The following is a 15686-nucleotide window of genomic DNA, read 5'->3' on the forward strand; positions in this document are numbered from 1 at the left end:
GTCTCCTGTTCTTGAACTGGCTGTTCCCGTCTGCTGAATCCTGACTTAATCTTTGCCTCTTCAAATCTTCTTGAAGGGCCTTACTGCTCTCATGGCCAGAGAGTAGTTTTCCTATTTCCTATTGGGTTAGTATAGACAGTAATCTGAATTTGCATAATCATTTGTAAATGTATTTTGCCTCAGAACCTTCTGTCACTTTGCCTTTCCACTACTTTATGCACTGTCATTAAGATATCATTTTTGTCATTTTCTCTTATATTGTTTCTCTTGATGGTCTATGATTCATACTGTATTTGGTATTAATGAGTATTTTCACATTATTTTAGATAAAGTATTATAAATATATAAATGAGTTTGTCTTTATTAGAGGTGTTTATTCTTGATTTGTGAGTATATTTAGAATCAGGTATTAGTTTGCCAAACCCTGTCAACTTTAAAAGATGTCATTGCCACAGATTATATGCAGAATAAATTATGCAAATTGGTAATTGGTAAACTTGATATTACACTCACCCAGCGTGAAGGGACTTGTTGGGTAATGAATTTGGGTCTTGTCAGTGAAAATGTATCAGTCCCAAATCACTGGATCAACATCTAAGTCATGCTGATATCCTGAGGTTCCCTGACTCGGGCTTGCTTCTAAAGGTGCCCCAATTGGTCCTTTTACTGGAGTTCCCAACATTCGTAGGTCTGAGCTAGTGCTTGACATGAGTATGGACCGTATGGTACTTGAGCCAATGCGTATTCTAGAAGGATCAGCAGTAGCTGGTAAAGGAGTACTAGTTTCCGTAGACACAAAGGATGGACCATTCCCACTTGTGCTTCCTGCTCTTCCCAATCCAGTCCCTTCAACTTATAGGGACTGTCGCTTACTAAGGTTCGCCACTGAGCTCGGATCATACACAGGGAACAGGACCATTAGTAACTGGGACTGTAAGCGCTTCCGGTAACCGTGAAGCAGCGTTGACTCCGTTCTGTTCTCTACCTCCTAAGGTGGACAGTCCTGTTCCCCCTACTCCTGTAAATATCCTCCCCACAGCTTCTGCACTAAGAACCGCTTGAGGTGCTGTTACACTTTCTGTATTCCTTGCACTCACTGAGTCCCCCTCTCCTGATTGTGCATTGTAAGGTGGCGAACGCTTGTGCATTGTAAGGTGGCGGACGCTCAAATAACAGCCCATCCAACAAGGTGTCATCAGTGTCACTCCGATCGTTTCCATTTGCCCCTCTGCTTCTGCCTGTTGTCTCCCCTTCTCCCACCAATACTGGGTACAACCTTTCTCCTTCAATAGTATCCACTACATCTCTTAAGCTGTTGTCCCACTGTGCATCCTGGCATGCCCTCAGAGCTTTCTTCATCTTCCCTTGATATTGCTCCCTCTGCTTAATATGTGCTTCATGCTTCAATGCATCTAATGCTTCAAACTGTGTTGGTCTAGGATAAGGTCGTAGTGCAAACATCACTCCCCTCATCTGCAGCAATACATACAACCGAAATGAACCAAAACTTGGAAATGGCAATTCACCTGTTTTCAGAGATTTTATTCCAATTTTTAAGCCACACTATAGTGTAAAGTCCAAGTTTTATCGCCATATCATGTGGTGGAGTATCCTTGGGTGGTGCCTCTTCACCCACTCGAGTAATAACTCCTTGGTCACTCCTGAAAAGATCTTGCAATACTCTAAAACATCGCATGATTTCAATTGCAATTTGTTGTTCAATAAAATATAGACAGAACAAGCTTTTCCAACCACAACTTACAGATGAACACCAACCAACCCCATTGCGGCGTTACGCCAACCGTCCTATCGCAGTGTGACACAATCTGAAGTCACCTTCATTCCTTGCACTGGCTCACACTCCTTCACAATTTCTCCGTACGCATTCACTCTCACAGTCATCCTAAATCTGTTATTGTCGGCCATCTAAAAGATCGATAGAATTCAATCACTCAAGAACATGCACATACGATGACCTTTGACCAGCATTAATCACCCAAATCAGTATAGTAAACCCCTGTACACCAGGTACACTAAACGATTCATATTCGTACCATTTGAAGGCCGAATGGCGTAAGGTCTAAGATGACTACGTCATCGGCATACATCATGATATGAATTTTGTATGATGATATTTTTGGGGGAAATTGATGACGTGTACAAAACGTACCGGAAAATCACTGAGATATAAAGAGAACAAGAGGGGTTCTAAAAGGCAACCTTGCCTGAGACCATTTGGTGTATCAATTGGGTGAGTAAGTTCCTTCTCTTTCCCCATTTGAACTTGACACCAAGTTCCCGAGTATGGTGATGTGATTATGTGCAGCAAGTTGTCCGGGGTTCCCAATTTTCTGAGCTTGCTCCAAAAAGTTGGTCTAACTACTCTGTCAAATGCTGTTATGAAATCGACAAAGGCCGAATAAACGACCTGTGATTTTGAGACCACGTATTTATCTATTATTGTTTGCTACACTGCTATGTTGTCGGTTACAGAGTGTTTTTGTCGGAACCGAGCTTGGTTTAGTGATATTGATCCCATTGAAAAATCCCAATCTTTAAGATGTTCGAGAATACTTACCGCAAAGATCTTCGCTGTTGCGTCCAGCAGGGCGATCTGACGGCAATTACAGGGAAGCAACCGAGAGCCCTTCTTATAGATTGGGATCACTATGCTTCCCTTCCAAGATTTTGGGATTTTGCCAGTAGAAAAGCATTGGGAGAACAGAGGGGCTAGAAACGTGCTCCACTCTTTTGGATTGCTTTGCAGTACCTTTATTGAAATCTGAGCCGGGCCCATTGCAGTGGACGATCTTGCCATTTTAATGAAGTGTACGATTTGCTGAGGAGATGGAGAACCATTGTCTGGAGTTTTTTCTCCAATCTTGCATGAAACTAGGATCGCACTTTCTTTCCTTTGGTTTAAATTGTATAGGCTACCAAAATATGATTCCCATTCGACTGAGGGAACTGGTGGGGCTTGTTTTCTTGTGCCTGTTTGGTAAGCAATTAGTCTCCAGTAAACACATTCATTTTTTTGTTTGGCTGCAATCTGAATGTCCACCCATTTTTTATCCTGCATAGTTTTCGATTTTTTTCTTTTTCGCTCCTGCAGCGGTTTTTTAGAATAATGATTTAGTGTTGTCTTATTTCTGAGACTTGAAGGAATTGCACCCGTATTAATTTATTTAAGTCAATTGCTCTTTTATCGAAATACCTTCTTTTATGTTTTTCTGATTGTGAACTTCATTGTTTTAAGGTATCCTGAAGGGGGTGCACCATTTTGTTTAGAACTCCTTCAAAGTTTATTATTGGGTCTACGGAATAAATACAGAACTAGTTACCTTTCAAACAATGACTTCGGTGACGTGGTCAGACCAGCACTTGCCACTTGCTTGCTTTCCAACATAAAACAACTCAAAGCGACGACCCGAAAACCCCGTTACGTGCACCCACCTATCAACCGTGAAAGAAACTCAATTTGGAACACTTAGAAACACAAATAACATCCAGTACAGATCTAGAGACAATAAATTCTGTTAAAAAACTATGAGTGCCTACAAGAAGCTTTTGATATCCTGATACTACTAAAGACTACATAATAAAACATAAGAAAACAGGCACCTTGGAGAAATACAGAGATAAAAGAGATAAAAAAACAAATTAGCAAGCCTGGCTCAAAACAAACACCAATCAAGACTTCGCCTACAGAAACTTAACAAATTATACAAGTCAGCTATCGAAAAAGCCAAGAAAAGGTACTATTCAGGCAGAATTCAAAATACTAAATGTGCAAATAAAGAATTCTATAAAAGTATATATTGAAAGTGGTATATGGTGAGAAATAGGGTAGTGCCTTGGATATGCTGAATTAGAAGAAAGGTAATAAATATATTGATACATAAGTACATGGAAGGTATATATATGTATATATATATGCATAAGGAAGGTAATATATGTACATTAAAGATGCATTTAATAAACTTTGGCTTTCAAGTGTTGTTGTACTTTCAATTAATGTATTTGTTTTTATTTTTTGTAATTCAATAGTGAAGCAATTGTAGATCAATAGTTATGATAAAAGATTTACTTATTATGCAGTCACCTATATACATGTTCAAACATAATTATTATACACGTGTATACAAAGCAATACACATATGTTGGTATATATCTATAGTCCAAATAAACCATGGTTCCAGGGCTGTTTGCGTGAACAATTACTTACAGGATCTCACCCTCTGCGCGATTGCTGCTGCTACTGTGTGTGTTCAGGGAGGATGAAAAAAATTCTAGCTTTCGCGTTAGAATTTTCAATTCTATTAAGGACACGGAGGAGAGGATTATGCTTCTCTTTTCTTTACTGACATGTACAGCAGCCAATGAAACTTTAAACTACATAACCCATCAGGCACAGTGTGCCCTGTCTCCACCAATCACCTCTCAACCCCCCGGGCATATAACTCGGTGTCCTCAGAGATCGTCCTCTTTCTTTGCGAACAGTCCAAACAGAACTATAACTTCAGAACCATTGGTCTCCTGACTGAACGTCGTCTTCTGGACCTTCAACAGAAGGAATCCTTGCCTTCTCAATAACAAGCAAATCAGGTGATCCAAACTCAGGTTGTCTTGTCCTCTGCACCTGAAAAGAAAATCAAGGCCATAATACCTCTTGACTTAAGGCTTACATTAACAAGGGTGGGTATCTGTAATCACTTTACACTTGTCAATTCTAAATCATGACATTTCAGCTACTTTTTAAAATTAAATATTTATAATAACATTTGTTTGGGTGGGATAATGCTCGCCTCCGTTTCCTTAATATATTTGATAATTCTTGACGCGTAAGCTAGAATTAATTTTATTCGATATCAGGAAACAAAGGCTTCTGATTATGCTAGTTTTAAAGTTTTTCCACCACATTAGTTGCCACATCCACAATAGGTTTATGATAAAATATTTTAAACGTTGAATCAGACGACCAATCCGCCGCAGTCATAATGTCCTCCAAACAAGAACCAGTCACAAAGGCTTTAGAAGCCATGGCTCCTCTCACTATATGAGCCCCAAAAACCGAGACATCAATCCCGGCCTCACTCAATAACCATTTGACCCATCTAGCCAAAGTCGCAGAAGAGACTGTTCGAAAAGGTTTCTGAAGAAAAATCAATAACTGACCTGCGGTTGTATGACATAATTTCGAAAGACAAAAATTCGACCTACAAAAATATCGCAACAAAAATATCGTGGTCAAGAATATCGACATCCTATCTACAACATGGTAAGTACAAAAATATCGATAATTTAATATCGATGTCAAAAATATCGTAATTCAAAAATATCGGTTTTTTTTAGTTTAAAAATATATGTAAAATTAACCAAATAATACTTATAAATCAAAGAAACATAATTAAATATATTTTATAATATGTAAAATTTATAATAAATATATATATTTAAATGAAACTTTAATTAAACATATATATATAATATATAACATATACACTTACTTAATAATTACTTTTAATAATAATTTCTGTAACATATAAATTATTAAATATTTATTTAAATTACCAGTACATCTATACACATAAAACAATAACATTAATAAATATTAAATAATTACATATAGCAAATAATAATCAATATTTTTAATTTGAATAATTTTTATTATTAATTATATATTACAATAGCTAAAATATTACAAAACATATTAAATATCAGACACAATAAAACTACTAGTCCAACTTCAACAAAAACAACAGTAAGGAAAATGTTGGATAGCGTAGGGGTAAAAATAACTATTCCAACTCCCGAGAGTGCAACAGTAGGGAAAACATTGGATAGCGTAGGGGTAAAAATTACTATTCCAACTCCAAAGAGTGCAACAGTAGGGAAAGCGTTGGATAGCGTAGGGGTAAAAATTACTATTCCAACTCCAGAGAGTGCAACAGTAGGGAAAGTGTTGGTTAGCGTAATGGTAAAAATTACTATTCCCACTCCAGAGAGTGCAATAGTAGGGAAAGTGTTGGATAGCGTAAGGGTAAAAATTACTATTCCCACTCCAGACAGTGCAACAGTAGGGAAAACGTTGGATAGCGTAGGGGTACAAATAACTATTCCAACTCAAAAGAGTGCAACAGTAGTGAAAACGTTGGATAGCGTAGGGGTAACATTTACTATTCCCACTCCAGAGAGTGCAATAGTAGGGAAAGTGTTGGATAGCGTAAGGGTAAAAATTACTATTCCCACTCCAAACAGTGCAACAGTAGAGAAAACGTTGGATAGCGTAGGGGTAAAAATAACTATTCCAACTCCAAAGAGTGCAACAGTAGGGAAAACGTTGTATAGCGTAGGGGTAAAAATTACTATTCCAACTCCAGAGAGTGCAATAGTAGGGAAAGTGTTGGATAGCGTAAGGGTAACATTTACTATTCCCACTCCAGAGAATGCAATAGTAGGGAAAGTGTTGGATAGCGTAAGGGTAAAAATTACTATTCCAACTCCAGAGAGTGCAATAGTAGGGAAAGTGTTGGATAGCGTAAGGGTAAAATTTACTATTCCCACTCCAGACAGTGCAACAGTAGAGAAAAGGTTGGATAGCGTAGGGGTAAAAATTACTATTCCAACTCCAAAGAGTGCAACAGTAGGGAAAGCGCTGGATAGCGTAGGGGTAAAAATTACTATTCCAACTCCAGAGAGTGCAACAGTAGGGAAAGCGCTGGATAGCGTAGGGGTAAAAATTACTATTCCCACTCAAGATAGTAAAACAGTTGGGAAAGCACTAGATAGCATAGTGATTCTATGAACATTATAACCAATTCAATAATTTCTTATTAAAAAATTGCATGTTAACAATGTTTTAAAAAAATAATTATTATTAAATACCAATTATGTAAAATAAATATTTAAATAAATAAATTTAAATTACATCCCACACTATTCCCCCTTTAACACACAACACACTACACATACAAAATACACAATAGATTTAAATATCAATTTATCTCTTATTTACAATTAATAATACATTCTTTATAATTAATATAGTTATTAATTGACTAATTAATACATATTAACTACGAAATTACAAATATTCACCTATTAATTATTAATTAACAATACATTAATTAGCAATAACAACAAATAAAATACAATAATCAATTATTTATATTCACTATATTTAACTAACTAATAACAATTAATTAATAATAATTACAAATAAATAAAATATATCATTATTTATTTTATTTTAATTACATCCCACCCTATTCCCCTATAAACCCACAACCCACTACACATAAAAATTCACATAATTAATTTAATTATGAATTAATCACTTAATAAAATTAAATCACCAATTAATTACTAATTAACAATTAATTAACTATAACAATAAATAAATATTATTAATAAACTAATTATAATGTATATAATTAACCAAATAATAAAATAATTTTACAATTAATAACTAATTAAAAATTAATTAATCTATTAATCAAATTAATTACCAATTATTAATTAATTACCAATTAATTAATCATAAATACCAATTAAACAATACATATTAATTCATTAATTATAATTACATTACTTCCCACCCTATTCCCCTATAAACCCACAACCCACTACACATAAAAATTCACATAATTAATTTAATTATGAATCAATCACTTAATAAAATTAAAGCACCAATTAATTACTAATTAACAATTCATTAATTAACAATAACAATAAATAAATATTAATAATGAACTAATTATAATGTATATAATTAACCAATTAATAAAATAATTTTACAATTAATAATTAATTAACAATTAATTAATCAATTAATTACCAATTAATAATTAATTACCAATTAATTAATCATAAATACCAATTAAACAATACATATTAATTCATTAATTATAATTAAATTACTTCCCACCCTATTCCCCTATAAACCCACAACCCGCTCTGATACTAAAACGCTAAATTAAATGTAAAATAATTATTAATCTCTAAACATTTATTTTTAAATGTATTAAAATACATTACAATAATCTTTAACATACAAATAAAATACATATTAAATGACATTACACTAAATAAATATCGATATTATTGACATCGATATTTTTACTTACGATATTACTTACATCGATATTAATTACTTCGATATTATTAACTTCGATATTACTTACCTTGGGATCGATATTCTGTCCATCGATATTCTTGACTTCGATATTCTGTACCTACGATATTAAAAACACGATATTATTGTAGGTCGAAATTTAAAACTCGATATTTTGGCTAAACACCCTGACCTGCAACATCACTTCTAAATTCACAAGTACAATCCTCGTAACATTTCAAACATTGTACAACGAACCATTTACTATGGTGTGGAAAAGCCGGATAACTTACACACTTGGAATTAGTTTTAGTTTGTTTAGAAATAGTGAAAGAAACTCCTGAAGGACTAAATACTCTACCTGCTAAATCCACAGCTCGTACGTCCAAGACGCGTCTACAGGAAATCAGGCATAATAACATGGTAAGCTTTGCTGACAAAGGTTTTGGTCAAAGACCTTCATTTGCCGGCCAGCTTCTGATAAAACGAAGTACTACATCTACGTCTACGAGTAGAATATCTGCGCTCTGATGGTTTCACTAATCTTATACCTCTCAATAACTTATAAATCAAGGGATGCTCCCCAACCAGTTTCCCTTCAATGCGGGGGAGTCCTGCCGAAATTGCAGAATGGAAATTATTGACCGTCATATAGGCCATTCTCCGACTGGCAATATCGGAAAGAAAATTCACAATCAAGGTGCCAATTCCGATCCGGTAAAAAAATTCCCCGTCCGACTCGTATCCGGATTTTTTTCCGTCCGAATCGTCAAAGTAGCGTACAAACTGCCAAGTACGATTCGAACGGAAAAAAGTCCATACGAATCGCATTGGGAAGATTTCCCCACACGTCCTCGGGTCGGGAAAAGTCACCGACACGTCCCCGGTCGAAAAACACACCGTGCGGAAAAATAAAGTCCGACAGCGCAAGTACGATCCCTCCCGTCCTCCCCATTTCACAACCGTACGCAAAAAACACCGTCCGAACCGAACTCCCATAGCAACCATGGAGACATGTGCCCGCATACGCGCCGAACACCCCACCACCCCCCCGCCCGCGTATGTACGCACCGAACCCCCACCCCAGCAGTGCATGTACGCCCCGAACCCCCACCCGTGTATGTAGGCCCCGAACCCCCACCCCAGCAGTGTATGTACGCCCCGAACCCCCACCCGTGTATGTACGCACCCAACCACCACCCGTGTATGTACGCACCGAACCCCCACCTGTGTATGTACGCACCAAACCCCCACCCGTGAATGAATGGACCGAACCCCCCCCCAGCCGTGTATGTACGCACCGAACCCCCCCCCCAGCCGTGTATGTACGCACCGAACCACCACCCGTGTATGTACGCACCCAACCACCACCCGTGTATGTACGCCCCCGAACCCCCACCCGTGTATGTACGCACCGAACCCCCACCCGTGTATGTACGCCCCGAACCCCCACCCGTGTATGAATGGACCGAACCCCCACCCCAGCAGTGCATGTACGCCCCGAACCCCCACCCGTGTATGTACGCCCCCGAACCCCCACCCGTGTATGTACGCACCGAACCCCCACCCGTGTATGTAGGCCCCGAACCCCCACCCCAGCAGTGTATGTACGCCCCGAACCCCCACCCGTGTATGTACGCACCGAATCCCCACCCGTGTATGTACGCACCAAACCCCCCCCAGCTGTGTATGTACGCACCAAACCACCACCCGTGTATGTACGCCCCGAACCCCCACCCGTGTATGTACGCACCAAACCCCCACCCGTGAATGAACGGACCGAACCCCCCCCAGCCGTGTATGTACGCACCGAACCCCCCCCCCAGCCGTGTATGTACGCACCGAACCACCACCCGTGTATGTACGCACCCAACCACCACCCGTGTATGTACGCCCCCGAACCCCCACCCGTGTATGTACGCACCGAACCCCCACCCGTGTATGTACGCCCCGAACCCCCACCCGTGTATGAATGGACCGAACCCCCACCCCAGCAGTGCATGTACGCCCCGAACCCCCACCCGTGTATGTACGCCCCCGAACCCCCACCCGTGTATGTACGCACCGAACCCCCACCCGTGTATGTAGGCCCCGAACCCCTACCCCAGCAGTGTATGTACGCCCCGAACCCCCACCCGTGTATGTACGCACCGAATCCCCACCCGTGTATGTACGCACCAAACCCCCCCCCAGCCGTGTATGTACGCACCAAACCACCACACGTGTATGTACGCCCCGAACCCCCACCCGTGTATGTACGCACCAAACCCCCACCCGTGAATGAACGGACCGAACCCCCCCCCCCCAGCCGTGTATGTACGCACCGAACCCCCCCCCAGCCGTGTATGTACGCACCGAACCACCACCCATGTATGTACGCACCCAACCACCATCCGTGTATGTACGCACCGAACCCCCACCCGTGTATGTACGCACCAAACCCCCACCCGTGTATGAACGGACCGAACCCCCTCCCAGCCGTGTATGTACGCACCGAACCCCCCCCCAGCCGTGTATGTACGCACCGAACCACCACCCGTGTATGTACGCACCCAACCACCACCCGTGTATGTACGCACCGAACCCCCCCCAGCCGTGTATGTACGCACCGAACCACCACCCATGTATGTACGCACCCAACCACCACCCGTGTATGTACGCACCGAACCCCCACCCGTGTATGTACGCACCAAACCCCCACCCGTGAATGAACGGACCGAATCCCCCCCCCAGCCATGTATGTACGCACCGAACCCCCCCCCAGCCGTGTATGTACGCACCGAACCACCACCCGTGTATGTACGCACCCAACCACCACCCGTGTATGTACGCACCGAACCCCCCCCAGCCGTGTATGTACGCACCAAACCACCACCCGTGTATGTACGCACCCAACCACCACCCGTGTATGTACGCACCGAACCCCCACCCGTGTATGTACGCACCAAACCCCCACCCGTGTATGAACGGACCGAACCCCCCCAGCCGTGTATGTACGCACCGAACCCCCCCCCCCCCAGCCGTGTATGTACGCACCGAACCACCACCCGTGTATGTACGGCCGTACCCACACCCCACCAGGGAATGTACGGACCGTGCCCCCACCAGTGCATGTACGGACCGTACTGACGCGAAAAACACACGTACTGAACCAGGACAAACCATATTTACACAAGGAGAGTCAATTAGAGTTTCCCCACACCACCAAACATGCCCAACAACCCCACAAACATCACATACACTGACCTGCAACTGCCAAACTGCCAAACAGAGGCCCAAAACTCAATCACTCCTCATAACACACCCACACAAATTTCAAACACAGCCACACCCACAAATGGACCAATAAAAATGGACCACACACACAAACCATGAGCCTTTGCAACAGACCCACTGCTGCCAGAGCCTACAGACGACCCACACCACCATACTTGAACCTCACACTTGCATACCTTCACACAACCACCTACACAAACACCCCCTCATCACATTCACACACACACCTCCACTACCACACCCACACACCCACAACCATCCACATCCACACCCACACCCCCACAACCATCCACACCCACACCCCACGCCATGTCCACCACCAAGAATCCAAAGTTCACAAAGGAGGAGCTGGAGATCCTTGTCGACGAAATCCTCAGAGTCGAGCCACAGCTCTTCGGAACATTGGTCAGACAGACCAGCATATCCGAAAAAACGGCCATGTGGCAGAGGATTGTCGATTCTGTGAATGCTGTTGGGACCACCAGAAGGACCAGGCACGAGTGCCAATCCAGGTGGTACGATCTGCGGAGGACGGTCAAGAGGAAGATGACTGACAATCACAACCAGGGGAACATCACTGGAGGAGGGCCGCCCCCCAGACCGGTACAATACCATCCCTGGGAGGAGAAGGTGATGTCCACGCTGGCAGTGGAGGGACTACACGGACTACCAGGACTCCCAGACCCTGGTGAGTACACAAACAACTCACCTCACATGGGGGGGGATGCCATACACAATCAATCATGCATGCCACCCCCCCCAAGCCACCACCGGACACAACAACACTCCACAAACACACACATGCCACTAGCGCCTCCATGCCCCATGCATCAATCAGGGCCATGCCAAGTCACAGGCCACACAAAACACCAACACAACACAGGATGTGGCCGATGCTGGGAGTGGGGGCATCAAAACTAACATTGAGCAACTCACAAGCACACCACAATGCCCTCAGCCCATATGGCCCAGGGCACAGCCATACAAACTGTGTGTACCCACACAGTACTGTCTTGCCTGCAAATGGTGGCTGCCATGCAGGATGACATGGGTCTGAAGGCACAATTTGCACATAACAGCAGACAATGAAGATGCATCGCTCTGATAGAGTCTCAGCACACACCGCCACAGCAGCAGCCTACACTCAGACACACTGCCCAATGGGTGCCCGGAGAACAGGAACTAACTCACATGAACAAGCCAATGGCCATTCAAAGACCGGCTAACTGTGTGTGCCCAGGAAGCTGGCCTGAGGTGACAGAGGGTGACAAATAGAGGGAGGGAGAGGGGGAATGAGAGGGAAGGAGACAGAGGGGGACACAGGGAGACAGACAGAGGGAGGGAGTAGGGTGACAGAGGGAGACCGACAGAGGGAGGAGGGTGACAGAGGGAGGGAGGAAGGGAGACACAGGGAGACTAAATCACCCTTGGGTGGTGTGGCCATGTCCACTCGTCAGCCGGTGGACTGTGTGCATGCAGACAAGGTCTGGCAGTGCCTCAACCCCCCCCCTACCGTAGATGAAGACCGTTCCATGTGTCAATATGTGCACGAGTCCATCCGTGCTGCAGGCACAGACCTAACCACACACCCAGTATACCCACCCACTGTGTCGGTAAGAACCCTGTCACAAATGCTTCAGTCACCTACCTGCAACATCAAATTGCCTTGGCAAAACACCATTTGGCCACGTACAGTGCAACACGTAAGGCGCCTCTGCATGGCTCGCTACGCCCGCACACCACACTGCTGACTGTGTACCCAAATAGATGCATCAACTAAGATTGTGTCACACATGCGTAAAGCCCTGACAGCTGTGGCCAAGGGACATACCCATGCACAAGTGCACTGTGAGAGGAATGCAAGACAGATCCAACTACCCAGAGGAAGAGTGCCAAATCAGAAATGCATGAAACATGGATGCCACATGTAACACTGTTAACATTGTCTCTCTCACACACAGGTCAACGTCGACGATCACCCCCCAACACTGGGGGGGAAGTCTCACAGGACCAGGCTCTGCGGGATGAGGACCCCACCGCCAGCGACGACTCTCACCACTCCCTTGATGACCCAGACCAACCTGGCCCCTCTGGTGTCCAACCACCTGCAGCACCTGCGTCAGGTACAACTGTGCCAACCACCACCCCCATTCCTGCCACATCCCAGGAGACGTCCAGGAGCCCTGCCCGCACACGACCACCCAGCCAGTCTGCCCAGGAGGGACACGGTCCTCCGGGCACCCAGGAGGAGGCAGGCGGCAACGCAGATGCCATCCCTCAGGGGTCCCGGAGACCCGATGCGCCCACAACGGCAGGCCAGGTGCACGTGGGCAGGGGTGGCGGGAGTGGAGGACGGCGGAGGCGCGAACCTGACCAGGGAGCTCAGGACCCGGTAGTGTCCCAGGTCAGCAACATCCTGGATACATACCGGCGTGACACCAGGGGCATGGACCAGATTGCGTCCACCCTCAATGACATCAAGGGGACCCTCCAGGAGATGAAGACCCTGCAGGCCCAGCAACATGCCTGTCAACTGCAACACCAAGGAAGGATGGAGGATAGACAGGCTGAGCTCGTGGCGGTGCAAACCCAAATGACCGGTGTACTCCGTCGGATTGCCGACAACATGGGCAACCCTCCCTGTGGCACCAGGCGAAGGCCATTACCAGACACAGGGAGGGATCAGGAGGAGGAGGATTCATCCGACGGAGCGTCACAGACATCGTCACGGCCTGCTTCCGAGGGTCCCCGCAGGAAGGTGGGTCGTCCACGAAAAAGACTGTGAGAGTCAGCAGAACATCACGATCTCCCAGGTCACCTGGCCTGGCACCTGGCCCTCTGGCCCAATAGCAGCACATGACATCCTCTGCCACATGGACTTGCTGGTCACTGTCTGACCTATGTTGACGAAGACTGTGGCATGGACTCTGACATTTTGCTACGGCAAGGATACCAACTCCCCCAGTGAACTTTGGATTCTACACTCCCGCTGTGCACCTCTTGTCATCCCCACAAACCCGTACCCCACCACAAATAAATTAATCACACTTACAAGATGATGCCGTGATTCTGCATTATTACAATACATGTGTGTGTCGTAAAGTCAAAGCATGCCTGATCTCAGAATTAACTCCAACCATCCAAACCGTGGGGTCTCAGTCTTGCCCAGGACACACATGGGTCCCAATGTATCATCTGATACAGACATGGAGTACCATACTCACCTGTGCTGGGCCCAACCAGCTGAGTGGTTCCCGCACAACTGTGGCTACAGACACATTCAGGGGAGCAACAGTCATGCGCAGAGGTCAGGGATCATGTGGAGTGACCTGGCTTGCCGCTCCCAGGTATGTCTAGACATGTGTCCCTACCATGTCCTGCATGCTAGCGTCAGGCGGATGTTGAGAATGGTGGCTAGGCCAAGGTTGGATGCATGGAGATGCCAGAATGCAGTTTTGGATCACAGTGCCACATGGTTGTGTTGGGGTTGTGGGCTGCATCATGAGTGTGGGCGTGGATCGAGAAGGTCATCCTGCAGCTGGCTGTGAATCATTCCCCCCATCCCGTTTGGACGTTGATGTGGCCTGGTTGCCCAATGCAGTAGCAGAGCTGTGCAGATGCACTCCAGATATGGACAAGTATCATGGGAGTCGTAAGGCACATGTCCGTAGACTGCAGGGTAGGATTCGACACGGATGTTGTAGTTGCCCTGGGGGATGGTCTATCTTGCCTTGAGGTGGATGGAACTGTGCATCTTGTGCATAATACAGTTTCCACTCCCTGACAAACCGCTAGCATCTTGTCACTCTACACATAGACACATATGCACCACCTCTGAAAACTATGCCAGACATGCCGCACGCACAGTGGCAACAGGCCACCATTGACAGGGAAGAGGCAGCTTGGAGACAGAGGGACAAATTTATTAGTCATGTGTGTTGGAATGACAATGATACTCTGTCAACACATACACAGGTCATGTGGATGAACATGTGGGAGCAACACTGGCACCCCCCATTGCAACACAGATGCTGGTATTCCATTGAACTGGCACACAAGTGACGGATAACAGCTAAACACCCCCTACTGCCACGGAGAGGCTGCTATACACCATTGAGGCCCTGATGGGGCAATCACACACCATGTGAACCCGGTGCAACCTGTATGTTTCCGAGGCCAGTGTTACACACATTGATGGCCTTATCACAATCCCCAATCCCCTGACACATGACAGTCACCAAGTCTGACCATGGCTCCAGGTGAAGCCTGCCCCATGTCATGTTCCCCATGTAGGATC

At 44.6% G+C, this 15686-nt stretch overlaps 1 long non-coding RNA gene across 1 annotated transcript in view; it reads right to left on the reverse strand.

The window, feature by feature from the left end:
• Positions 1 to 3286: 3286 nt before the first annotated feature.
• LOC146839693 (uncharacterized) overlaps positions 3287 to 15686 on the reverse strand; it is a 31760-nt gene continuing 19360 nt past the window's right edge. The window contains exons 2-3 of the long non-coding RNA XR_014980699.1: positions 8184 to 8234; positions 3287 to 4639 (exon numbers count right to left, since the gene is read on the reverse strand). This is a non-coding gene — a long non-coding RNA (uncharacterized LOC146839693). The remainder of the gene's footprint in view (positions 4640 to 8183; positions 8235 to 15686) is intronic.

Source organism: Triturus cristatus, chromosome 4_1 (assembly GCF_964204655.1).
Source record: "Triturus cristatus chromosome 4_1, aTriCri1.1, whole genome shotgun sequence".
Lineage (NCBI taxonomy): Eukaryota > Metazoa > Chordata > Amphibia > Caudata > Salamandridae > Triturus > Triturus cristatus.